This window comes from Caretta caretta, chromosome 7, assembly GCF_965140235.1.
Source record: "Caretta caretta isolate rCarCar2 chromosome 7, rCarCar1.hap1, whole genome shotgun sequence".
Lineage (NCBI taxonomy): Eukaryota > Metazoa > Chordata > Testudines > Cheloniidae > Caretta > Caretta caretta.
In genome coordinates, this window is record NC_134212.1 from 119,602,761 (window position 1) to 119,624,644 (window position 21,884).

Here is a 21,884-nt window from a genome sequence, read left to right on the forward strand (position 1 = left end):
GCGATAGCCCTGTGGAAGCTTGCAATGCCAGACAGCTACCGGTCAGTTGGGAATCAATTTGGAGTGGGCAAATCTACTGTGGGGGCTGCTGTGATGCAAGTAGCCAACGCAATCAAAGATCTGCTGATATCAAGGGTAGTGACCCTGGGAAATGTGCAGGTCATAGTGGATGGCTTTCCTGCAATGGGATTCCCTAACTGTGGTGGGGCCATAGATGGAACCCATATCCCTATCTTGGCACCGGAGCACCAAGCTGGCGAGTACATAAACCGCAAGGGGTACTTTTCAATAGTGCTGCAAGCTCTGGTGGATCACAAGGGACGTTTCACCAACATCAACGTGGGATGGCCGGGAAAGGTACATGATGCTCGCATCTTCAGGAACTCTGGTCTGTTTCAAAAGCTGCAGGAAGGGACTTTATTCCCAGACCAGAAAATAACCATTGGGGACGTTGAAATGCCTATATGTATCCTTGGGGACCCAGCCTACCTCTTAATGCCATGGCTCATGAAGCCGTACACAGGCAGCCTGGACAGTAGTCAGGAGCTGTTCAACTACAGGCTGAGCAAGTGCAGAATGGTGGTAGAATGTGGATTTGGACATTTAAAGGTGCGCTGGCGCAGTTTACTGACTCGCTTAGACCTCAGCAAAACCAATATTCCCACTGTTATTACTGCTTGCTGTGTGCTCCACAATATCTGTGAGAGTAAGGGGGAGACGTTTATGGCGGGGTGGGAGGTTGAGGCAAATCGCCTGGCTGCTGGTTACACGCAGCCAGACACCAGGGCGGTTAGAAGAGCACAGGAGGGCGCGGTACGCATAAGAGAAGCTTTGAAAACCAGTTTCATGACTAGCCAGGCTACGGTGTGAAAATTATGTTTGTTTCTCCTTGATGAAACCCCCCGCCCTTGGCTCACTCTACTTCCCTGTAAGCTAATCACCCTGCCCTCCTCCCTTCGATCACCACTTCCAGAGGCAATAAAGTCATTGTTGCTTCACATTCATGCATTCTTTATTCATTCATCACACAAATAGGGGGAGGACTACCAAGGTAGCCCAGGAGGGGTGGTGGAGGAGGGAAGGAAAATGCCACACAGCACTTTAAAAGTTTACAACTTTAAAATTTATTGAATGCCAGCCTTCTTTTTTTTGGGCAATCCTCTGTGGCGGAGTGGCTGGTTGGCCGGTGGCCCCCCCACCACATTCTTGGGCGTCTGGGTGTGGAGGCTATGGAACTTGGGGAGGAGGGCGGTTGGTTACACAGGGGCTGTAGTGGCAGTCTGTGCTCCAGCTGCCTTTGCTGCAGCTCAACCATACACTGGAGCATACTGGTTTGATCCTCCAGCAGCCTCAGCATTGAATCCTGCCTCCTCTCATCACGCTGCTGCCACATTTGAGCTTCAGCCCTGTCTTCAGCCCACCACTTACTCTCTTCAGCCCTCCACCTCTCCTCTCGGTCATTTTTTGCTTTCCTGCACTCTGACCTTATTTGCCTCCATGCATTCGTCTGCGCTCTGTCAGTGTGGGAGGACAGCATGAGCTCAGAGAACATTTCATCACGAGTGTGTTTTTTTTTCTTTCTAATCTTCACTAGCCTCTGGGAAGGAGAAGATCCTGTGATCATTGAAACACATGCAGCTGGTGGAGAAAAAAAAAAAGGGACAGCGGTATTTAAAAAGACACATTTTATAAAACAGTGGCTACACTCTTTTAGGGTAAACCTTGCGGTTAACATTACATACGTAGCACATGTGCTTTCATTACAAGGTCGCATTTTGCCTCCCCCCACCGCGTGGCTACCCCCTCAACCCTCCCCCCTCCCCGTGGCTAACAACGGGGAACATTTCTGTTCAGCCGCAGGCAAACAGCCCAGCAGGAACAGGCTCCTCTGAGTGTCCCCTGAAGAAAAGCACCCTATTTCAACCAGGTGACCATGAATGATATCTCACTCTCCTGAGGATAACACAGAGAGATAAAGAACGGATGTTGTTTGAACGCCAGCAAGCATACACTGCAATGCTTTGTTGTACAATCATTCCCGAGTACGTGTTACTGGCCTGGAGTGGTAAAGTGTCCTACCATGAAGGACGCAATAAGGCTGCCCTCCCCAGAAACCTTTTGCAAAGGCTTTGGGAGTACATCCAGGAGAATGCCAGGGCAAATTAATCCTTTCACATGCTTGCTTTTAAACCATGTATAGTATTTTAAAAGGTACACTCACCGGAGGTCCCTTCTCCGCCTGCCGGGTCCAGGAGGCAGCCTTGGGTGGGTTCGGGGGGTACTGGCTCCAGGTCCAGGGTGAGAAACAGTTCCTGGCTGTCGGGAAAGCCGGTTTCTCCGCTTACTTGCTGTGAGCTATCTACAACCTCATCATCATCTTCTTCGTCCCCAAAACCTGCTTCCATGTTGCCTCCATCTCCATCGAAGGAGTCAAACAACACGGCTGAGGTAGTGGTGGCTGAACCCCCTAAAATGGCATGCAGCTCATCATAGAAGCGGCATGTTTGGGGCTCTGACCCGGAGCGGCCGTTCGCCCCTCTGGTTTTCTGGTAGGCTTGCCTCAGCTCCTTAAGTTTCACGCGGCACTGCTTCAGGTCCCTGTTATGGCCTCTGTCCTTCATGCCCTGGGAGATTTTGACAAGGTTTTGGCATTTCGAAAACTGGAATGGAGTTCTGATAGCACGGATTCCTCTCCCCATACAGCGATCAGATCCCGAACCTCCTGTTCAGTCCATGCTGGAATTCTTTTGCGATTCTGGGACTCCATCATGGTCACCTCTGCTGATGAGCTCTGCATGGTCACCTGCAGCTTGCCACGCTGGCCAAACAGGAAATGAGATTCAAAAGTTCGCAGTTCTTTTCCTGTCTACCTGGCCAGTGCATCGGAGTTGAGAGTGCTGTCCAGAGCGGTCACAATGGAGCACTCTGGGATAGCTCCCAGAGGCCAATACCGTTGAATTGTGTCCACAGTACCCCAAATTCGACCCGGCAAGGCCAATTTAAGCGCTAATCCACTTGTCAGGGGTGGAGTAAGGAAATCGATTTTAAGAGCCCTTTAGGTTGAAATAAAGGGCTTTATCGTGTGGACGGGTGCAGGTTTACATCGATTTAATGCTGCTAAATTCGACCTAAAGTCCTAGTGTAGACCAGGGCTTAGTCATTAGAGAGGTGCAAAGGACATAGGTAGATAAGGCCTCTTGGCCACATTCACAGTTCATGTCAATGGGCACAGCCCCATCGGTTCCAGTATATCTGCACCCACCGACACCAGCTGAGGATCTTTTTCTATTAAGTCAAATAGTCCATACCTCTACCGCAGAGTCAGAATGTAACTCGCTGATGAGTAGCTCTGCCCCTGATAAACCAGGGGGACTTACCGTTGCTCAGGAACACTGGAGTATAGAGGAGGCTAAGTCTGTGATATGGCATGCTTTGGTTTGACTAACTGGTTCAGACATGGTTACCTAACTGCTCCCCTGACTTCATTCCTAAGGGGAAACTCAGTCCGTAAGATTAAATGAATCCTGGGCTTTGGAAAAGTCAAGCAGTTATGCATGCAGCACGGGAGAGCCTTGTATCTAGTCTCTTTGAGTTGAAAACAAAATCTGAGTGAGAAATACATGCCTAACGATGGCTGGAGATTGAGCAAACAATGGAGTTAGAAAGCCTAAAACTTCCCTATGTGCTTAGGAATAGGGATGATCTTCTCAAAGGAAGTGATTGCAGGAAAGAACACCCATTCTTCTAATCATGCTGTCTAATGCATCATGCTTATGTCTTATCTCTCATTCAGATGACCAAATTTCAAAGGCCTTTATACATTGCGGGTCAGATTTTCAAGAAGTTATTTGTTATTAAAGTATATTTAATCCTGCCTCAGTACCGGGGACAGACTAGAAGAACTCTTGACGTTGCTTCCAGCCCTACATTTCTATGATTCCTTGAGTCTGTGATTATGCCCACCCAGGATTAGACACCCATTGTGCAATGCTTTGGCCAACGGGGCTAATGCAATCCTCGGATGCATAAACAGGGGAACCTCAAGTAGGAAGAGAGAGGTTATTTTACTGATGTATTTGCAACTGGTGCAACCGCTGCTAGAATATTGTGTTCTGGTGTCCACAGTTCAAGAAGGATGTTGACAAATTGGAGAGGGTTCAGAGAAGAGCCTCTAGAATGATTAAAGAATTATAAAACCTGCCTTATAGTGATAGACTCAAGGAGATTACTCAGTTTAGCTTAACCAAGAGAATGTTAAGCAGTGGCTTGATTGCAGTCTATAAGTACCTACATGGGGAAGAAATATTTAATATTGGGCTCTTCGTTCGAGCAGCAAAAGGCACAACCCGGTGGCTGGAGGTTGAAGCTAGACAATTCAGACTAGAAATAAGGTGTAAATTTTTAACGGTGAGAGTAATTAGCCATTGGAACAATTTACCCAGGGTTGTGATGGATTCTCCATCCCTGACCATTTTTAAATCAAAATGGGATGTTTTTCTAAAAGCTCTGCTCTAGAAATTATTCTGTTGAAGTTCTGTGGCCTGGAGGTTGGACTATGATCACAATGGCCCCTTCTGGCCTTGGAATCTATGAATTGATATATTAGGTGCTGTACAAACGCATAGTAAGAGTTTCTGCCCCAAGGAGCTTACAATGTAGGTACACAAAGGGGGGGAAGGGGAAACATGTGAAATGACTTGCCCAAGGTCATGCAGAAGGCCAGTGGCAGATCCAGGAGCAGGGTTAGGGCTGCCAAGAAAACGAGAATTCCGTTTCATGAGAAAATGTCAAGGTTTGGACATGTGTTGCCATTCCAGTGTGGAACGACACCAAGACCATTTGAAATTATTCACAAAAACAAAACAAACCATGAGAGAGAGATCTGATTGCCCGCTGTAGACTGGCGAACAGCTCAGTGGTTAGGGCACTGCTGCGGGAAATCCCTGCTCTGGCTAATTTAGAGTCACTCTGGCCCAATTAACTTTAAATGACTTACGGACAGTGGAACAGTTTCAGAAGGAGAGATTGGTGAGGGATACTGAGTCTATAGCCGGACCATTAGGGCTCTTCGTGTGCACTCAAGTAATAAGGAGGATTGTGGTTTCACAATTCATCTGAAGTAATAGCAGAATCTTTCCTCATGCCATGTTGGCACTATCTCTGAGGGAAGATTAGTATCACCTGAATCAAAAAACCCATTCCTCCAGCTCTTCAGTCAGAGCCTCAGATGATGTGAACCAACATAGCTCCACTGACATCAATGGGGCTATGCTGATTTACACCCAATGGGGAGCTGTCTCCTGGAGTTTTCCTTGGTGACTTCTCTCTGACCGGACCTGATTAACATAGGAAGTGTGATACGTCCACAGTTCAAGGTGTCATGGCTACAAGTTCTCCAGTTTGCTAGCACTGTATTATCATGCCATGCATAAATATTTTACTGCTACCTATCAAATTATATGAGTTTTTATAATATGCTTTATAATAACTAAAATCATGCATGAAAGAGGCATTTAAATTGTTATAACAATATCTACCTCCTATAATCTACTTTATGGCAGCATGTTATGGCTTTATCTGCTAAAAATGTGTTAGCTTTTTTTAACAGGAGGATTTACAGTATAGCACTTTAGCAACAGAAGTCACTGCCCATTTGGCTGACAAACAGTTCTGTGGCAAGACAGTTGACTGTAGGATATTCATCCCAAGGTCAATTCTTCCATCCAAGAGCATCTATCAAAAGGAAGGGTGGTAACCCCATTGGTCTGCAGGGGATTTTTAATGTTCTTTTAAGGGGAATAGCTTGGACCAAACAATAATCAACACTTTTATGCTCTTTGGACTAAACTCTGCCGTGAAGTGCCTCGGTGGACTAGATGGGAAAGAGGGTGTGGTGTGTTCCTGAGCAGAAACCAAAATCTCTTCTGGAGCTGGATACAAACATTGTCGTGTGTGTGTGTGTGTGTGTGTGTGTGCGTGTGTGTGTAATCAGGTCCATCTTTTTGTTCTGTGTTTTTACAGCACCTAGCACAATGAAGTCCTAGTCTGGCTAGGACACCTAGGCGTTACCACAGTACAAACTCTACATAAAATAGTGAATAACATGTCAGCAATGGGTCATATGCTCAGACCCCTACTTTGGCTGAAAGCTTCAACAACTAGAGTTGAGTAGAGAATTGATTGATTGCCCTTCTGGCTAGGGTTGCCAATTTTAGTTGGGATATAATCTTTAATTGAAAATCAATCTTTAATTCCTGAAGACTCCAGGATAATCCTGGAGGGTTGGCAACCCTGCTTCTGGCTGGTCACATTGTGTCTTTTCTAAGGTTTCGAAAATGCTTAGACACTACAGACAGAGGATCTGTAGGAAGACAGACAGATGGCTTGGTGTACCCTGTGCTGCATGCCATTGCTACTCGGAACTGCCTGGAGAAAGCAGGGACAAACCATAGAGCCTTTTGCTTCAAAACAATAAGCTCCTACCTTTTGAATCTCTGTTAGCAGTACAGGGTCTAAGACCCATAATTGAGCAATTCTAAACCTATCCAGCAGTGGGCAGCAACATGTATATGTAGCTACATGTACACATGGGATAACATTTGCAAACATGCCTAAGTCACTAGGAACCTAAGTAGACTAAGGGTACACCTATGCTTCAAGCTGGGGTGTCTCTACTGCTCGAGGAGCCAGACCTGTTCTAGCTCTGATCAAGCTACCAAGCTAGAAATGGAACTGCTGCATTGTGACCTGCGGAAGCAGCTAGCTGCCTGAGAACCTACCAAACATCTCAGATGGGACTCTATGAAGGTGGTTAGGCTCTCCTGCTGCTTGCACCACTGTGACTACACTCCTCTTTTAAGCATGCTAGCCCACCCAGAGCTAGTGTTGGTATGTCTCCTCAAGCTGGACTTTACACCTCTGGCTCCAAGTGTAGACGTAGGCTCCTGAGGGACTTAAGTGGTGTTGAAAACTTTATCCCCACACTCTCCAATTCATTAGAGCATCTCTATTCATACGGATATTTGGTTCTTCTTTGAAACTTGCTCAATTAATTTTAACAGACAATGGAGCTGTGTACTATCAGTATTGAATACGTGTTAGTAAAACACATTTATAAACAGGTTTTTTCTATCAAGGGGCTTTCTCTAGCTTCCCAAGCACACAGCCACAGTCCCATTCAAAATCTTTCACTGTTGGCTTTTCAAAATACTTTTGTTTGTATTTCTTTGAACAGGCCTTTTACTGAGATTAGAAATACTTCTCTGGGTTACTCCCAAAAGGCGAGCCCAGACACCTGAAAGAGTTTCAGTGATAGAAACCCTGACTCTTTTGTTACAGCATCTTTGATTGTACTCTGTGCCAAGTTTCCAGAAGCTTTCAGAGAAGGTGCTTGCAGCAGATAAGAATGACAGAGGCACCAAATGTGGCCATGACAATTTCCACAGTTGTACACTGGGAGATGTACCTTTTGGGTGATTTTTCCAGGGCATGTTTTTGTATGGAATGAAACAACAGTTAGGAAGGAGCGGGGGAAAATACCAGGCATCATTCTTGCTTTATTATACTGAAAGCCGGAGCAACACAAATTAATGAGCAGTAACAACAACACACATCGGTGATATTCCGCCAACACAAAGGGTTTCCTCCAGGGCCAATGTGAGACGCGTGTTTGGGATGATAAAAATGAATGCAAGCAGGTTCGCACAAGGATTGCTCTGTTGGGTTTGTAACTGGAAATGGCCTTTCCAATCTGGGGGGGTCATGTGCTAAATCGGAGCCAAACAAAAAGCATCTGATTTCGGTTTAACAGGATGACTGTAGGTTAAATGAATGGAATAGGAAAGCAAATGTATTGCCCTGATAGTACTCATGGGCCTGATCCTCAACTGGTGTCAGTCGGTGTAATTCCATTAACGTCAAGGGAGCTACACCAGTTTTCAGCAGCTGGGGATCTGTACTTATTTCCCCAGGTGTTTTATTAAACCTATCATCATGGTTCAGAACTAACTGTACCTCTGTTCCCTCTTCTTGTCCCGCTGAGAGCTCTTCCCCCCATACCCCCCGCCTACCCCCTTTACCCCTCACTTGCAGGCATTAGGCCTTCTGGCTTCACCAGTCCTGGAGAGGGGAGGGAATCCCATGATTCTCCCGCTCTCAGCATACCTTTACATGGGAATTAGGGTCTGAGCGTAGTGCGATTAGACATACCTGCACTAGCTTTCATTTAATATGTGCCAAGGGACCCGGCACGCTTGTATAGGGATAGCTAGCTCATGCTGAAGACCACTCAGCCACGTCTTCACTATTACTGTTGCCTGTACTAGCTAGATTAAAGATCATGCAGGTATACCTGCCTGCCCATGCCACCATTATACCTTAATTTGTGGTGTAGACATACCCTTAGACTGGGTCACCGGGCTATAGCCCACTGGGTACCAACCGTGATTGCTCAGCAGGTCTGGCTGTGATTCTTCCCTTCTCCTGCAGTGAGCACGGTGCCCCAAACCAGCCTTTCCCAAATGAAGCATTGTTTAATCTCAATAGTAGAGACGGGTTTTTAACACAGAAAAGGTCTACTCACCTATCTGCCTTACCTAAAGCTCAGGTAGGCCTCGCTTTTCCCAGCTACCCCCACCTCTGGAGGCTAAGGGCCAGTCTGTTCCCCCACAATCATCTCTGCCACTCCCTCAGACTTCCTCCCTTAGGGAGTGCGTCCCTATATAAAACCCGTCAATTCCTTTGTCTTCTTCTCTGCCCCTGGAGTGTGGTCCCACAGGGTTGAGGATAGACAGCAAAGCAGCTGGTTTTCTGCGCTGTCCCTTAAGTATTGGTCTATGGTGTGATCTAAAGCTGCTGTCTCTTCCTGTGACCCTGCAAGTCATCCCCTGCTGGAAATGAGCCCTCACAGGTAATCATCTAGCAAATACTAAGCATCAGGCAAATGGACAGAATGTGTAATCAGAAAATATAACAGGAAGCTCCCACACCCTTCACATCCACGTTCATGTACTAAAACTGATTTTGCAGGCTTTTTGCATTTCCCTGTGGAAAATTAAACTAGATAGTGCAGATTGCTTGTTGTTTCTAGTCACTTTCACATCCTGTTCTCCTGCTCTTCAGGGCCTGATCAGTGGAAGGGGAAGCATCTTGTGTGCTTCCCTGACTCTTTGGTGCATGCCCCTTATGGTGGGAGACTCTTGTTTGCACTGACAACACAATCTGCGCCTGCAGGGACACAGTTTAACATCAGACTGATCCACAACAAAACATTTAGACATTTGCAAACAAAAAAAAATGTCAGAAAATCTGTTCTGTGAACAATATGAATCTCTTCGTCCTGGGTTGGGATGAAAAATTTTGGAACAAAGGGATTTCCTGCAGGATGGAAACTCTGACTTTCAACCAGCTCTAGTTTTCATGGACATCTAAGGAAAAATGTTGGAAAATATTTCTGTTCTTCCAAGATAAGACAGTTTCTCTTTTGTTTTTATAGGTTTCAGAGGAACAGCCGTGTTAGTCTGTATTCGCAAAAAGAAAAGGAGTACTTGTGGCACCTTAGAGACTAACCAATTTATTTGAGCATGAGCTTTCGTGAGCCACAGCTCACTTCATCAGATGCAGTTTCCACGGAAAACATCTGATGAAGTGAGCTGTGGCTCACGAAAGCTCATGCTCAAATAAATTGGTTAGTCTCTAAGGTGCCACAAGTACTCCTTTTCTTTTTGTTTTTATAGAATCTCTATATATTTTATATAGGGGTTTTCCAAAATACCTAAGTCCCATTTTCAAAAGTCACTTAGGCGGCTAGGTCTCATTGACTTTCAGTTGAACTTAGGCTCCTAAGTCACTTAGGTCCAGATCCTCAAAGGCATTTAGGCACCTGATTCCCATTGAAATCAATGGGTGTCAAGAACCTAAATATCTTGGAGAATCTGGGCTTTAGGTACTTTTGAAAATGTTACCTCTGGACAGCTTGTCCCTTGTTATACACTAGCTAATTTGTAGATACCAAACCTCACTAAAGACATGTCTGGTAATTAGGTGCTATTTATTAGGAGATGAAGGAGTCAGTCTCGAAAGGTGTTGAGCATTCTCTCTCCCTGATTCAGCAAAGCATTAGAAAATGTGCTTAACCTCAAGCACATCAACACTCCCAATGAAGGCAACACTCATGCTAAAAGTTAAGCATGTACTTCACTGCTGTCCTGGGTCAGAGATGGAGTGCCAGAGTACTTCGCAGGACTGAGCTCTAATTTGCTTATGAAATTTAACCCTTCAGATTTAATAGTCCAGTTATTATTATGCACCAGAATAAACATCTGACAGCTGGTCTTTAATTAGATGGAGCCAGATCACTCCTTCTAGACCAGCATCTGGAGGAGAGAGACAGTGTTAGGCTTAAGGTCAGGGTGATGAGCATCATGTCCAGGCCACAAGTGTTAAATCTGTTGACGTTTTTCAGTTTCAGGGTGCATTAACCTTGTCGCACCTGCCTGCAGCTCTTCCCCAAGCTGCAGGCATTAGCTAAGAACTGACAAACTCACAGCTGAAGACCAGACCAGTTCACTTATGTCCTAGTGTTGCTCAAAATAGGTATTAGTTTTTGTCACTGTACCTCAGTGGGTGAATGTCAGATTCAGGACAAACAGCCGAGAAATAGAGCAGACTCACCCCACACTGGTGGTAATTCTATCATTCGAGTTTACCAAGCTGGTAACAAAAGTAAACTTCTGTCTCACCACACTGGTTAAAAATGCCGTCCCCTTAGGCATTCCAGCTCTTGTCTCACCCCCAGACACTGGACTCTAGGATAAGTAGTTACTGAAATATACTACTTAGTCCTGCCATGAGTGCAGGGGACTGGACTAGATGACCTCTCGAGGTCCCTTCCAGGCCTATGATTCTATGAAAACCAATTTAATCAAATATAGGGCCCTTCCAATCTCAAGAGATCAGCCACTTAGCCTGGGCTAAATATAACTCAGATCTTACTCAATAATCAAGCTGTTGCCAATCCTTAGGAACTAAAATCTAAAGGTTTATTAATAAAAGAAAAGAAGAAGAGAGTTAAAATGGTTAATAGATCATATACATACAATAATTGCAATATCCTTATACCAGGTTTGTAGCAGTGAATTTACAGATGGCTGGCTTGTAAAGTCTCTCCGGTAACTTCCAAAAGATTGGAAGGTCCTCGGTCCATAGTTCAATATGCTCCTTTTAGTTGTAAATCCACAGTCCAGAGAGTCAGGGCAGGAAAGAAGCAAAATGGAGTCATTCCAGCCATCTTTTATACCCTTTGTCATGTGCCTGGAAATTTTCTCTTTCAAGCAAAGCTCAGTCCTGTTGGTGGAAAGTTATGGACCCAAGATGGAGTCCAGGGTCACATGAACATATCACATGTTCTTACATGGTTTGATTACTCACAGGAGGTCGCCATTGACCGCTTGGAGCCTGAGGTATCCGCCAGAAGATCTATCTGGGCAGAATGAGTTTCTTCTCTGGCCCATTGTGACAGCTAAGTGTCTTTGATGGGCCATCAAGCTTGAATAGTCCATTCACAATGACTGGCTAGACTGGATATAAACTACCTTGTGGGTGTTACACCAGGAGTAAACACATCTGAGGTACAGAAACATAGCCAGTATTCATTACTTCACATACTGTGATGGTACATTTAATCTTATTTAGCAAATCATAATTTTTCCATTGACACCTTACATGACATACTTTGTGAAAGATTTGTTGCCATTGTCTAACAGTGGCAATATCAATGATATACATGGTCATATTTCCGTCATAAAGCATCACCGTTTTATTAAAATGTGGGTGAATGCCCAAAAGCTTATGCTCCAATATGTCTGTTAGTCTATAAGGTGCCACAGAACTCTTTGCCGCTCTTATAGATCCAGACTAACACGACTACCCCTCTGATATTTAATTCAAAGGCTTTTATGAGGATTAATTGATGAATGTTTGCAACGTGTTTTGAGGTAGTAAGATGGAAGATGCTCCTGGGTGCATATTATTATTGTATCATAATCTTCTCTGTGCTGTGTGTGTCAGCAACAGGCCTTTTTCCCTAAGATTTGTAGCCTTGTGTTCTTCAGATTCAGCAAGCAAAAGCCTGCCTTGTGCTGCTGAATTTCAGCACCTGTGCTTTCACTTTAGCAAGGAACTGCAGTAACAGGTGAAATTTCACATTAACCACACTTCTTTGAGCCTCCATACAGAATGAGAGCCAATTTCTCCGCTGAAGCCACAGAGATGTTCACCACTTTACATCAGCTGCAGATCTGACTCTCAGCAGGTTGATCTAGCCTTGAGTTCAAAGAAAGGCAAGAGTTTGAGCATGAAAAACAGGGATGAGGGTGGGTGGTGATGAGATGGTGGGGGAATCTGCTACTTTTAATCCACTGTGCCAGACTTTCAGCTGGTGGAAATCAGCGTAGCGTAAGGTTCACAAGGGTTCAGATTTTCAGCCAATGTGGCATGCTCCAACTCTGCATCAGTTTTATTATTTCTTTAAGCCAGCCCCATGTATTCACACCGGTTCAAAGCTCAAAGCCTCAATGGGATCCATAGGTCTGAAGCCAAATTTTTGCTTTTAAAAATCCAGCCTTCTGGATTCTTCCATGGTCGGTTTAAATCTAAGCCACTGCCGCACTGGGGCAAAGACACAGAGAATCCCTAAAATAATCTACTGGGAAGATACCAGTCTTCCACCCTCACTTAACCTCCCTTGTTAGACTCCATTATCCTCCCGTGCTCTTCTTGACTCCAATCGCCCAGGTCCAGAAAAAAGAGACGGGGAGACAGTGGTGACCTTGCCATCTATAATAACCATCCGCTCCCGTGGTGGTTTTAATCATCAGCTATTGCGTGATGTCAAGATGAAAGAGATGTGACATTTGATTTGTTGGGGTTATGAAGAATCCCTGAACAAAGGATCACCAATTAAACTGCAAATTGCAACCCTGGCATGAAGCGTAATGAACTTGTGTTGCTCTCTGTGATCTGATTCGTAACCATCACAGCTCTTCGGGATGACTTGATTTGACATCAATTAGTTGGTGTTCACAAGGGAAAGTCCCTTTTTACCAGTAGCCCACCCTCATCAATGGGATTTTCCTCCTAAAACATGACCAGGAACACACATCTTGCTGCCTGGGTTGAAACTCATCACTGTTGGCATTTAGAATAGGGTGAGTGGCGGGGAGCAGAAAACCTTCACAGGAGAGGGTTGAAGGGCCAAAATTAGGCTTGCAAGCCCCACCTCCCGTGCACCATTCTCCCATTTATCAAATTCCAATTGAAATAATGAGAAATGTGTGGAGTGATTTAACTTCCCAAAAATTAACACTAAAATTAAAAACCCAGTCCTGTCCTCCCAGACTGTGCTCTTTCTCAGTGGGCTTGCCTACCTTATTGTCATGCTACATGGAGTCAGTGTTCACCTTAAACACGTGGTGTTCACTGAAAAAAGCAACTATGGGTACAGGCACAAGAAGGGCAGCTTCCACACGGCACAAGTCCCAGCTCTGTCTCCTTTGTTTACCATCTCCTGCCTTGAGTTCTGCACAGCACACAGAACCACCTAGTGGCTGTATAATAAAGTGCAGGTAAATATATCATCCCATTCAAAACATTCTGGCTCAGGGCACTAGGGTGCTGCACTCCCAAGAAAGTAGACATGAGGGGGCAGATTACCAGCTTCCAGGGGTTAAAGCAGATCACAATAAAAAGTAGCAAGGATGCTACCAATTTTGTTGGCCACCATGACACTTCTTGATACCACACACATTGCATCATCTTGTGCTGATAGGATGCAACAAGGGGAAGAGGAATGTAGCCGAATGGTGAGCCCTCACCATCCAAGGAGTGGGGGAGCAGTGCTCCCGAAGCCAGGGAGAGGAAGGGGAGCTCTCATCCTGTTTTAGTAAAGGGGAATGAACTGCACTGTCCCTTACCTCTGTTACCTTTGCCTATGATAGAGGGTCCTAGTTACAACAGTGGTCCCTATTTCTTAGCTACAGCCTTAATAATAACACTTTGCACTCCAGTGGCACTCCCCTCAAGGTGTGTTGATCCACAGCCACCCTATGGCAGTATCATTATCCTGGGGTGAAGTGACCTGCCCAAGTCCACACAGCGATTCAGTGGCAGAACAGGTGTTAAGACCCTGTGGTGATGGTTGCAATATAAATACCTGGAAAGAGTAGAAGAACACTTGGGGAGGGATAACTCAGTGGTTTGAGCACTGGCCTGCTAAACCCAGGGTTATGAGTTCAATCCTTGAGGGGGGCCATTTAGGGATCTGGGGCAAAAATTGGGGATTTGTCCTGCTTTGAGCAGGGGGTTGGACTAGATGACCTCCTGAGGTCCCTTCCAACCCTGATATTCTATGAGTGCACATCTCACATTCAAGCCATTTGGAAAGACAGAGGTGTCTAATAAACAAACCCAGGGTTGTTTTGAGGCCTGCTGCAGGTCTAGGAATTTTTTTACCTGCAGCCTTCTCTGCAGAACACTGGGCGCTGTTGTATTTTTGACACCTTCCCTATATCCCACCCTCTGCAGCATTGCCTCAGTAGTGTCGAAATACCAGCAAACCTAATTGACGACTGCTTCTTAAACGAAATACAGCTTGTAGGAGAAATGAAAGGGTAAGCTCTGCAAGCCAGAGATGTGTCCCTTTAGGTCTCTGTAACGGGCCATGCACATATGGTGCTGCATAATGTACCAGCTCGGGCTGACTGAAGATTTTCCACCAAAGCTGTATTTTGATGGGAAAACTGGTTTTCATGAGAACTCCCTTCCTGTGGAAAATTATGATTTTTTCCATTGAAAAGTGAAATATTTCAATTATGAAATGCTGCAATGGTGCCTCATGGGAGTTGTAGTTCGGGTGCCTCTTTCCAGGTTCTCAAACTGGGGGTCGTGACCCCTCAGGGTGTCATGAGGTTATTATGTGGGGGTCGTGAGCTGTCAGCCTCCACTCTCAACCGCCTCTTTGCCTCCAGCATTTATAATAGTGTTAAATATTTTTAAATGTGGTTTTCATTTATAAGAAGGGCCAGATTTACATCTTACGCGCCCCTAGATACAGCATCTTCAGCACCGCCCTGCCTACAGCTGACCTTCATGTTTTCTGTAAAAAATGAAACTTTTAACCCACTTTTAACTATTAGGTGCTCCTAGAATGCTGGTGCCCGATGGCACGTGCTTACTTTGCCTAATTGGAAATCCAGCTCTGTTTACAGGGGGGTCACACTCAGAGGCTAGCTGTGTGAAAGGGGTCATCAATACAAAAGTTTGAGAACCACTGCTCTTGTCTATGTGCCAAACTCCCCAGCTGGACTGATCTCCTATTAGAGCACTATGGTCATATGACTGCCATGATGCCTTACCTGCCTCTTCTAAGAGGGGAGACCATGGTGCATCATGGGAGATGTAGTCAGAACAGGGAGCTTGGCCTATAGAGGAAAATGAGAACATGAGGCCCTGGAACTACAACTCCCATGAGGTACTGCTGTAACATTTCCAAATCATTTCCAAACATTTTTGTGCCAAAAACTCAAAATTTTCCACAGAATCACCCCACCCTCCCCGCATTTTCCAACCAGCTATAGTAGCAAGCTGTTATTTAAGCTATTAGAGCAGAGGAGCATACTGTGATGTGCAATTGATATCTATGATATTGGGATACATAAGAAAATAGGGACTAAGGGATAAGCAGGGGCATTAAAGTAAATGAAATGTTACATTCTTTTCATAAAAAGAAAAGGAGGACTTGTGGCACCTTAGAGACTAACAAATTTATTTGAGCATAAGCTTTCATGAGCTACAGCTCACTTCATGGGATGCATTCAGTGGAAAATACAGTGGGAGATTTATATACACACAGAACATGACAATGTATACCTTCAAATCAGCGGCACTGCTATGGGTACCCGCATGGTCCCACAGTATGCCAACATTTTTATGGGTGACTTAGAACAACGCTTCCTCAGCTCTCGTCCCCTAATGCCCCTACTCTACCTGCACTACATTGACGACATCTTTATCATCTGGACCCATGGAAAAGAAGCCCTTGAGGAATTCCACCACGATTTCAACAATTTCCATCCCACCATCAACCTCAGCCTGGACCAGTCCACACAAGAGATCCACTTCCTGGACACTTCGGTGCTAATAAGCGATGGTCACATAAACACCACCCTATACCAGAAACCTACTGACCGCTATTCCTACCTACATGCCTCCAGCTTTCATCCAGACCATACCACACGATCCCTGTTCTACAGCCAAGCTCTAGGATTCAACCGCATTTGCTCCAACCCCTCAGACAGAGACAAATACCTACAAGATCTTTATCAAGCATTCTTACAACTACAATACCCACCTGCTGAAGTGAAGAAACAGACTGACAGAGCCAGAAGAGTACCCAGAAGTCACCTACTACAGGACAGGCCCAACAAAGAAAATAACAGAATGCCACTAGCCATCACCTTCAGCCCCCAACTAAAACCTCTCCAACGCATCATCAAGGATCTACAACCTCTCTTGAAGGACGACCCATCACTCTCACAGATCTTGGGAGACAGGCCAGTCCTTGCTTACAGACAGCCCCCCAACCTGAAGCAAATACTCACCAGCAACCACACAACAGAACCACTAACCCAGGAACCTATCCTTGCAACAAAGCCCGTTGCCAACTGTGTCCACATATCTATTCAGGGGACACCATCATAGGGCCTAATCACATCAGCCACACTATCAGAGGCTCGTTCACCTGCACATCTACCAATGTGATATATGCCATCATGTGCCAGCAATGCCCCTCTGCCATGTACATTGGTCAAACTGGACAGTCTCTACGTAAAAGAATAAATGGACACAAATCAGACGTCAAGAATTATAACATTCAAAAACCAGTCAGAGAATACTTCAATCTCTCTGGTCACTTGATTAGAGACCTAAAAGTGACAATTCTTCAACAGAAAAACTTCAAAAACAGACTCCAACAAGAGACTGCTGAATTGGAATTAATTTGCAAACTGGATACAATTAACTTAGGCTTGAATAGAGACTGGGAGTGGATGGGTCATTACACAAAGTAAAACTATTTCCCCATGTTTATTCCCCCCCTCCACCCTCCACTGTTCCTCAGACGTTCTTATCAACTGCTGGAAATGGCCCACCTTGATTATCACTACAAAAGGTCCCCGCCCCCCGCTCTTCTGCTAGTAATAGCTCACCTTAAGTGATCACTCTCTTGTTACAGTGTGTATGGTAACACCCATTGTTTCATGTTCTCTATGTATATAAATCTCCCCACTGTATTTTCCACAGAATGCATCCGATGAAGTGAGCTGTAGCTCACGAAAGCTTATGCTCAAATAAATTTGTTAGTCTCTAAGGTGCCACAAGTCCTCCTTTTCTTTTTGCGAATACAGACTAACACGGCTGCTACTCTGAAACCATTCTTTTCACGGGGATTTATTCTGGCATCCAAGCTGGATCTTTATATACTGTAGAGAGAAAGGGAAGTATTGCAAAGTACAGCCTTCTGGCTATAACGTCACAATGTGTCTCATCAGCCCCCACACTCATCACGAGTATCTGGGGAACATACCTGCAAGCCCCAGGAGGCAGAGAGTAATTTGATTTTGAATCCTTGTCTAGGAACCTGAATAACCCAGCTACAGACTGCTTTGGGACTCCCGCGTCTTTGGCAATAGCATGCACGTCCACAGCCAATACAGAACGTTTTAAATAGAGCTGGCTGGGAATTGTCCTCTGAAATGTTTTGTGTGTTGGAAAATGCAAATTCGTCCACACCAAAACGTTTCATGGTCAGCTTTTGCCAAATGTTTACAATATGAAAAAAGTTTTGGAAAAAAAAAATGAGTGGAAACGTTTCAACGTGCTATGCCTGAAATGGAAAATTCTGTTTTTCTGGCTTTAAACAATGTTTTCTTTCACAACATAAGCTAATTAGAGTACCAAAAAGCCCCATTCAAAATCCAGACGATCAGAATTGAAATGAAATATTTTGAAATTATCAGAAAATAAAGATTTTAATGAACCTGAAGTGATTTTTTTTTCCAGATTTTTAGTTCATGATCATTTTCAGGATTTTATATTTTCTTCCTGATTTAGGATGGGAAGCATTTTCAGCAACTCAAAGGTGGTCAGAGGTCGGGAAAACCATTTCCAGCCCATGTCTAGTTTTAGAGGCGGGGGAGGAGAAGGTTTCCATCTTGATGATGGACCATTTAATCGGCAAGCCCATTGAAACAAACCAAACCCTCTGAGTAGAGGTACAACCACCTACTGGCCTGCCACAAATGACCAATGTGTTCTCAAAATGGTACCCAGGTATGCTCCACGAAGACAAGAGGAAGCCATTGCTGCCTAAGGGGTAGACAATTAATTGATTCTAAGGTCAGAAGGGACCACGCTGAACATCTAATCTGATGGGCTGCATAACATGGGCACATAGAACATTCCCAGAATAATTCCTGTTGAATTAGAACATATCTACAGTGAGGACAGTAGTCATGGGAAGAGGAGTTTGCTGCAGTCCAAGCGACAACTATCCATCAAATAAGAGGAGGGTTGGAGCAGCAGGGTGCATATCTCCACCAGTGGGAGGTGTTGTGGCTTCCTGAACACCCAGTTTATCTGGAGAATTGTCCTGGGCAGGGAGATGTTTAATAGTGGCATGTTCCATATGAAGTTCAGATCTGGATCTAAAACTCACAGCAAGCCCCGGCAGTATTTCTATGTTCTGGGCTGAGCCAAAGCCCCATCCCTGAACAGCAGGAAAGTTTGGATGAGGATCCGGAGCTGAGCTGTCAATCACAGACCTATTTTTCAGCACCACCTGGAAGCAGAAGAGTTTCATGTGGTTGCGGGATCTGTGGTGATGATTTCACATGTCTCTGTCTAATAGGTCTTTTCCATCCCTAATGTCTGTGATTGGACTCTGCATATAAGTAATGTGCTAAGCATGTACTAGCAGTTAATAAAAATAGGTCTCTTAAAGCATTTTGCCTGCTGTTAAAGGTTCGACTGACTGGACAGGCCTGTACAGTGTGATCCCAACCTGGTATTTCTAAGAGAAATAGCATCTCTTTGCTAATAATAAAGGAGCTGCAATATAAAGTAAATGGTTAGAATGAGACTCTTCTAATAACCGTGATTCAGTGAAATGCACAAAAATATCCATGTGATTGTCGAGGCTGTACAGCTGACCCGGTCCCACTGATAGGGACCATAGCAACAGAGTTTCTCGTGGTGCAGCAGCATCCATGTAGAATCTCTATATGAAAATGAGCCTGGATTTGATTCAGGTAATGATACTCTCTACATACGGCCCACTCCTAACCTCGACCAGTCAATTATCACACAGTGTATTGGGTGTAAGGCAATTTGTCAGGAGGCCATTCCATGATCGATAGATAAGTAAAAGATGGTTAATGTAAATTGCATTTCCAAAATCCATTACACCAAGTGACAGGCAGCCAGGTCCTTGAGATTGCAATTGAAAGACTGCAGTGAGAGCAGGTAAAGTTTGGGCCATTTTCCACTTTTCTTAACGTTTTCTTCCTGAGAACACATTTAATGTGTCCTACTTACTCTTCTCATTACCATTGCCACTGAAAAGCATTGTGGGAATTTGCCCACTGTATTCTGCGCCCACATTATTACTGGTAGATGATCCCCAATTTTGAATGCTGTCATTATAATGTCACTGCCACCTGAGCTCTCAGTTTTTCTGGTGATCCTCGGAGGAGTGGCATAGCACGGGGCAGTTTTCTAGTTCTAGTACATAATTCCCAGTGATCCCAGTATTAAAGATATTTCCTGGAATTGTCTATCCATCCAGCTTTGGGTTTTATACTGGCACTCAGCACCACGGTGTATCTAACTTTAGAAGAAGAGGGTTCAATGTACATTGACAACATGGTATTATTATTCCCATTTTACAGATGGACAACCGACATACAGAGAGACGAAGGGATTTGCAAGGTCACAGAGGAAACCTGTGGCAAAATCCAGAGCCTTAACCACAAAACCATCCTTTGCCCATGGGATTTTGATGGGATCCTAACCACAGAGCTGGGGAACAGCAACATCAGCATTAACAAAAAAGGAAATTCAGTAGCAAGTCGTAAACCCTGGTGGTGCACCAGCAATAACATTAGCATGATACAGCTTTACAAGGTAAAAATACTGTCCCATCAAGAGGATAAATGGCTGAGTCTTAAGCTTCATCTTGCCCACTCAGGGACTGGATGAGTGCCTTGCCGTAAAACGAAGCCACCATCCCATCCCTGCAGGGTTGGTTTTTTTTTTCCTGCCTGATGTAGTCATTCCTCTTAATAAATTCTTGTTGATTGCATGTTATATCTGGAGTATTCCTGGCTGGTTGATATGCTGCATGGTTTGTGGTGTACATCAAACAGGCAGAGGTGCTAAATAAACCAGTCCAGGACCGTCTTCTTCATTACCCCTGAAATTTTCACTGTCCTGACTTTGCTCTTTTTTTATCGGGTGTTACCACTGGAGATTAATAATGGGCTTGGGGGTCTTTTACCACTGGCTCCCCTATACATGTGCCATCTGATTGTTTGTGACAATGAGCTTTGCCATGGGATGACTCTTTGATGGCCTATATATTCGCAGCTTCCAGGCAGTCTCTAGGACCTGATCCAAAGTTCACTGAAGTCAGTGGGAGCTTTTCCTCTGTGGGGTCTAGAAGAGGATCCCAGCAAACATTACTGATGTTCACTGGCCCCCTGGTTGGCAGTGTGGGCAGCACGGCCATACACGGCTTGAGAATGAGGTCCATCTGGGGCAGCTTTGAGATACGCTGCTGAGACAGTGTCAGGAAACTTTCCCTGCCTGTGCGGTTCCTATTTGGGGGCTGCAGGGAGAAAGAGATGGAGTGCCACCAATTTACACCCACTGAGGATTTGCCTCACAGCCCCACTGGTCCTATAGCAGCTATTAAGTAAAACATTCACACAAGATAAAATTAATGGGGCACTTTTTAAATCTCATTTGCACTGATGTAAATCCAGAGTCACTCCAGTGCAGGAAGGGACTGTACTGGTAGTGGAGGATCACCTCCAACTATCAGCTTTCCATCCCCATTCCCTACACTGAAGAGCAGGAAGCTGGGGGCACATAGGAGCCACTACACATCCCTATAGACTTTGTGGATTTCCCTACCCCACGGGTGTTAAGCATGAGTTGCTCCTGGACATACGGCAAGCAGGGAATGAAAGGCAGGAGTCCTGACTCACTCCACGCCTCTGACCATTGGACCACACTCCCTCCAATGAAACAAGCCTACTGTTAAGGGGCTTATTCCTTCACCCGCTTACTTCTCTGGTCCTTCTCGCATGAACAGAGAGCAACAATACGCAAAGTCCAAAGATGCAAACAATTCGATGTTTATTGGGGTGAACTTCCAGCAAGCATGATTCCAGTTTCCTTCCTTAGTATCCTCCTTCCCAGCTCTGACACCACAGAGCCTTACACCTGTGTCCCTGTTCCTGTTCCCCCCTTAGCAAAACATGATTCCAATTTCCTTACCCCCATTCCCTGTTCCCATCTCCCCCACCCACACGCCCACCCCCTCACTTCCTGATTGACTGCAGACTATGTAGTAAAACTTGAGTTCCGCTTAGCTATACTGTAACCAATCATTGTCCTGAAATTTAACTAACCAATCATAACATATTGTAACATGATTATGTAACCAATTATATCCCACCACCTGAATTAGTTTACACCCAGCAAAATTAATTATACAGCAGACAGGAACAATTACAGACCCAGACAGAGATTATACACACAAACAATAG

The 21,884-nt window shown here is 44.9% G+C and overlaps 1 protein-coding gene across 1 annotated transcript in view; it reads left to right on the forward strand.

Annotated features, from left to right (window-relative positions):
- The window catches only part of PEG3 (paternally expressed 3), a 223,895-nt gene extending 203,477 nt beyond the window's left edge, over positions 1-20,418 (forward strand). The window contains exon 3 of the mRNA XM_075130143.1: positions 20,001-20,418. The gene's annotated coding sequence lies outside the window, so the exon portion shown is untranslated. The remainder of the gene's footprint in view (positions 1-20,000) is intronic.
- The last annotated feature ends 1,466 nt before the right edge of the window (positions 20,419-21,884 follow it).